Source organism: Pteropus vampyrus, unplaced genomic scaffold, assembly GCF_000151845.1.
Source record: "Pteropus vampyrus isolate Shadow unplaced genomic scaffold, Pvam_2.0 Scaffold24, whole genome shotgun sequence".
In the NCBI taxonomy this organism is placed as follows: Eukaryota; Metazoa; Chordata; class Mammalia; order Chiroptera; family Pteropodidae; genus Pteropus; species Pteropus vampyrus.
The window spans coordinates 2,214,061-2,219,886 of record NW_011888805.1 but is presented as its reverse complement, the minus strand read 5'-3'; positions in this window follow the sequence as shown (position 1 = coordinate 2,219,886).

The following is a 5,826-nucleotide window of genomic DNA, read 5'->3' as shown; positions in this document are numbered from 1 at the left end:
GAGGCAGATAATAAAATGAGAAAAATGAAATACATACCTATCAAACATATGCAAATGTCCTTCCCCTTCCTCCCCCTAGAAGATTCAGAAGGTCCTATCTCACCTTCTCTCTCCACTGGCTTGGAAGAGAATTCCATTCTTCTCCAGCAACCTCACTCCACAAGTATGGGAAATTCCATTTCTCATGTACGGGACAATCAACTTGTCAGGGGTTAGGTAGATGCAATCTGTGGCGATGGCAACTTTCCTTACTTCCCTGAGTTCACTTCCGCATGTATAAATCTGAGGCAAGCAAACCTACCACCTAGGCTGGAGACTGTATTAAATGTGAGCACGCACATGAAAACTCCTCCACTTAAAGTTTTCCCACCCCACATTCTTCTCTCCTCTCAGGGTGGGCTCATCTAGGTCTAGGAATGCAATGGACACATAAAACTTGATGGTGACAGGAAAAGGAAGAAAATGGGAAGGTTAAAGAACTCTCTCTTCCACCTTGGCTTTTCACGCTCCTAATCCCAGTTGATCTCTCTATCTTTCATTCTCAAAGAGCAGAGAAAATCTTCTCTGCTTCTGGGCCTCCGTCTGGCCCCCAGCATCAGAAGTAGTGAAACATCAGTCCACCTGTCTGGGTTCTTTTCAGTTCCAGTGCCTGAGAAAGCAGAGCCTCACTCAAGTTAGGTTGCTATTGATCTCCCTAAGGACCTACAAATTTCTGAAATGCCATCTTCCCAGAATTCACATTCTTTACTCCCGCATCTTCTACTGCTGGACACCAAGCGGTGGCCCAGTGAAAAAGGAGATTCCTCTGCATTTCCTGTCAAGCAACCCAGAATAGCCGAGAACCCCCATGATACCCAGCCACCTGCCTACTTCAGCCCCCACTGCAGCTCTTTTCAGGATAGATGGATGGGTTTGGATGTTAGGACTAGGCAGGAACAAGATGGCACAACCATACCATATCTTTGGAAACTCATCTGCAAACTTTCAGCAATTCTTGATTCTTGAATCTTTTTTCCTTCCATCCACTTTCACCATACACAAGAGTTACTCCTATAATGTTTCCAAAACACTAAACCTCCTGAGCCCTTCTCATCCTTTTTTCTTCTCACATCTCAAGAACTAGATAAATCCTCCTTAGAGAAAGACATAAAAGAAAAGAAAGGAGAGAGGGAGGGAGAGAACATGGAACCAGGAAGAGTGCAAAAGCTGGGAACACTCATATCAAATTTTGATTAGTCACAACTGTAACTCTCCCTCTTGGGTTTTACTAGCATCATCCCCAAATCTCCACATATGAACATACTAGTTCTACACTGTGGAGGAATGTCCCACGCCCAGTGGGGCAACAGCAGGAAATAGAGCATAAATATTCTAGATTCATTTTCAGTGAAACAGGTTGAGAAGGAATTGATCAAAGACTTATCTTTACCTTCTTCAGAAGTTTCAAGATGTCACCTCAGGTATTCCTGAGAGAAGCTTTTATACAGTTTTTTTTTCTTTTTTTTCTTTTCTTCTTTTTTGAACTAGGAGATTTCTATAGTCCAGCAGAATCACTCTTCTGCTATTTTTAAAACTTGTCTCTGAAATATCTGAAATATCTGAAATTGCGCTATTTTAAGGTACTTTTAGAATTTAGTTTGGTAGGTTGGGAAAGACAATCTTAGGTACTACTGTGCTTTAGTGATATATTCCACAAAGTTTACTAAGTCTTTCTGTATTTATCTCATTCCTCTAGAAGAAATGTAAGGAATTTTAAAAAAAAAAGGATCAGCCTATATCACACAATTTTAGGAACTCAAAATTTGGAGCCAAGGTACATGTGTTCCAATTCTTACTCTATTAATAAACAGCTCACTGTGCAAATTTTGGGGAACAATGATTTGTCTGGGTCATGAGATGTCATAAGGAGCATATTAGATGACATGTAAAAGTAGGTTGACAAAATATAATGTGATATAAAAATAAGGTGTCACATTTTAAAAAGGTACTAACATAAGAAGATAAATGCAAAGTCTGTGAAAAAGAAACCATGAGACCATTTTTTTGCTCAGAATTACTTCTTTTCTCTAAATACGTTAAAAGACCTTTGGAATAGGGAAGACTCTCTGAATTCAATGTTTCTTTTGAAAGGGTACAGGCTTCCTCTTCTACTACGTGATATTTGGGTTACATCTGTAAGTGAATCTTATCCAGTAGATTCTAGACTACATTTTTTTATTTTTTTGGCATAAATATCCAAACCACAATTAGAGTTCAAACTATTCTCTGGATAATTTGGCCAATTATTTCTTAAAACCGTTGAAAAATAAGGTATGCTATCATCAAAAGACCGACTGACTGTCTGGCTAACAGACTAACATCTTCAATGTAGGGAGCCTAATTGTATAACTTGGGCTCAAATAGGATAGAAGGAGGTGGATTCAATTTCTTTTTTTTTCTGTGCATACAGCTTAGTTCATGCATCTCAGCCTTTCACATAACTGAAGTAACTCACAAGAGAATAATGTCCTCTCCAAGGACACAGGATTTGTTCATGCAACACACCATAACCATTTAAGCCTCCTATTTAAAGTGTGATTTCCTATTATTTCATAAGTAATCCTTAAATTCATTATCAGAAAACCACTGTATAATATCCTTTATTATACATTATTATTTTTTCTTAACTGATCTTTATATTCTTGGTACTACCAATTATACCATATTTTCACAAAATTAATAAAAGGTTAAAAACCTTAGGATTTTCGCGGAGAGGTCCTAAAAATCAAACACCAGTTAATTCAAGTAGTATAGGGTAGATGCACTTTCTAAAAGAAGGTTTTTTTTTTATCATACGTTTTTTGCAAGTGGGCCAAAAAAAATTTATAAATAATACACCAAGTCACATTACAAGTTATTTGATTACTGACATATACAGCAATGGAAGTGCAGCTAAAAAAAATAAATGCTGAGTTAATAGCACCAAGATGCCAGGCCAATACATATAAATATAAATCCTGTAATTTTACCATAAGGAGGCTATTGGTCTTACTTATTTCCAGCTTCTAGCACAGTGTTTGATCATAGTAGCCACTCAATAAATATTTGTTTAACGCGTTCTAGTAAAATAACTAGAAATATCCAGACAGAATAGCTAGATCTGAGTGTAGATTGAAGTAAGCTTCCTTTTTTTTTTCTATGTTTTTCTTTTCCTTTCTAGAAGCCAGAAACGCTTTCTATACAGCTATTCACACTAGCAATTCCCTTACAACACATTTCCAAGTAACTATAACTCTGCTTAAAATGAAGCATGAGAAATTCACTGTTCACAGTAGTTAAAAAGCATTTTGATAAGACAGAGCACAACATTTTGAAAGAGATATGATGTAAACTGAGTCCTGCACAATAGACTCTTACCTTAGATCACTCTGTATAAAACTGCTCTTTCTAACACTATTTTCAGGGATGAATAATCACCAAGGAAGAATAAATTAAACATGGAACATTTTGCAAAGTCTGTTATTTTTATGTTCTGTTAATTTTTATCAGAATATATAATAGAACTCTTTAACTCTTCATCATAAGCACTGAAAAATGAACCCTTAAAAGTTTCTTTTTCTAGAAAAAATATAAAATTGAAGCTAAGAATTCACACTGATTGTGGGACCAGTTCATCTAATGACACTGTAAATTTTTAAATTTTCTTCCCATTGCCTCACAAAGTGTTACAAACCAAGAAGATTTTTCAACTTGAATATCATTATAAATTTAGGGGATGTGGTAGAGACAAATGACAAATCTAAATTTAAACGAAAATATTGACACAAGGTCTGGAAAGCATTGTCTGTTTTCAGTTTGTTTAATTGGATGTGTTGTACATCATGAGGCCAGGAAGGAAACACAGTAAGCAATGTCATCGTGATTCAGTTACAACCAGAAACTGGAGAAATCAGAAGGCTTTGGCCAGACAGGTATGGTCAGAGGAAGGCTTTCCAAGCTTTGACAATGTTAGTGCAAAAAGAAAGAAAATACAAAAACAACTGAGATGGAAAAATCAAAGATGATAGGTCTGAAAGACAGGAATATGAGGGGAGAGTGATGGAGAATGAGATAGCCCCCCCACCCCTCCCCGTGAGAAAAGAGAGGAGAGAAATAGAGGAAAACCAAAGATAAATATGTCCATTCCAAAGAGAAACTGCTGGGATCAAAGAGAACGATGCTACCTACCACATGGTGGGTGGTGGCCTAGAATCATCGTAGCATATCTTTGAATGCCCAAGGAGTCACTTCTCACGATTCGTTGTCTCCAGCCCCTGTATCTATTTATGCTTTGTTTATTTCATCCATGTCAACCTACACTGAAACTTAAATTGGATCAAGTATCATCACCATGTTCATAAAAATAACACTCAACCTGAGCATTTCTGAGTTTAGCGGAGTCTATTGACGATCTTATTCATCAGGGATGACTGCTAGAGGAATGAATGAAGAGACAGAAATCCACATCACATTACATTCTGCATATTACTGGCCTCCTCCTCCCATCTTCTCTTCTCTTTCTTTTCAAGAGAAAAACAGAAAATCAATTCTCCTCTCCCGCTCAGAGCTACTTACCAATGCCTCTGAAACCTTTGTACCAACAATTATTAAGCCTCTGGGTGTTGGGGGAAGGAGAGGAAAATTGTAAAGGCCTACTTTCTACTAATAATTGTCAATGCTTTCTTCTATGAAAAGCAGAATGTTAAAAATAACATGTTTCTCTTCATTAGATATATCAAACAATTTTTAGGGCTCATACAGTCAGTAGGATCTTATTTTCAAATAACATGAATATGAAATGCTTATAATATGTTAACTGGGACATAAAGCTATATATGTAATATAACAGTTTTTATAAGCCATACATATTTATATTCTTAAAAATGACCAGAAAAATATACTAAAATATTAAAATATCTCCGAATAGTAAGATTATGGGTGATTATTACTTTCTCCTTTCTAGCATTTTATAAATGTTTTATTATGAAGAACTGTTTTTTAATAAGAAAGAAAAACTTTTTAAAGATGCCTTAAGATCATACTCAGTAAAATTTTTTTTATATTAAAGCGATATCGGGTTAGTTTAAGTTATAGGAAGTATAAAGTAAGGACATCTTCAGTCTTTTTTTTTAATGTGAAATACATACTTAACTTGTCTTTGAAACTCAAGGACAAGTTTGCTTCTTTGAGGCACTATGAATTTGATTTCTTCTTGGAGAACTCAATCCTTTTCAGCATTTAAGTCACACGCTTATGAAATTAATGCGCAAGCTTAAAGCAAATAGAAAAAGAGAAATAAATTATAAAATAATGTATGAACTAGAGATGTAGTGGCATATTTTTTTTTCTTCCAATAAAAATTTTCATTATGATGGATTTAACCAAATTATTTAGTTGGGGGACTTGGGTACGATCCTCTGAAATTAGGTACCTAATGGCCACCTTTTTAAAAAGTTGCTTTGTAAATGAATGTTGTATTATTATAGTCTTATATTTACATTTTTTAGTCTCTTTAAATGATTTCACAAGTATTAATGATGCAAGGCATCAACCATAGCTGCTCTTCCTATCTGTGAAGTAGAGATACAATATACACTGCCTAAATCCCTCCTAATATGGAAATGACTAACTGGGTATCTTTAATTTTTAAAGTAAACATATTTAGGATATAATACTGCCATTAATTCATTCATTCACATATCCAGCAATTATATACATGTGTCTAATATGTACCAGGCACTGACCATAACAAGATGAATAAGAAAAGTTCCAGCACTTAATCACTTCATATTCTATGAGACACTCGAG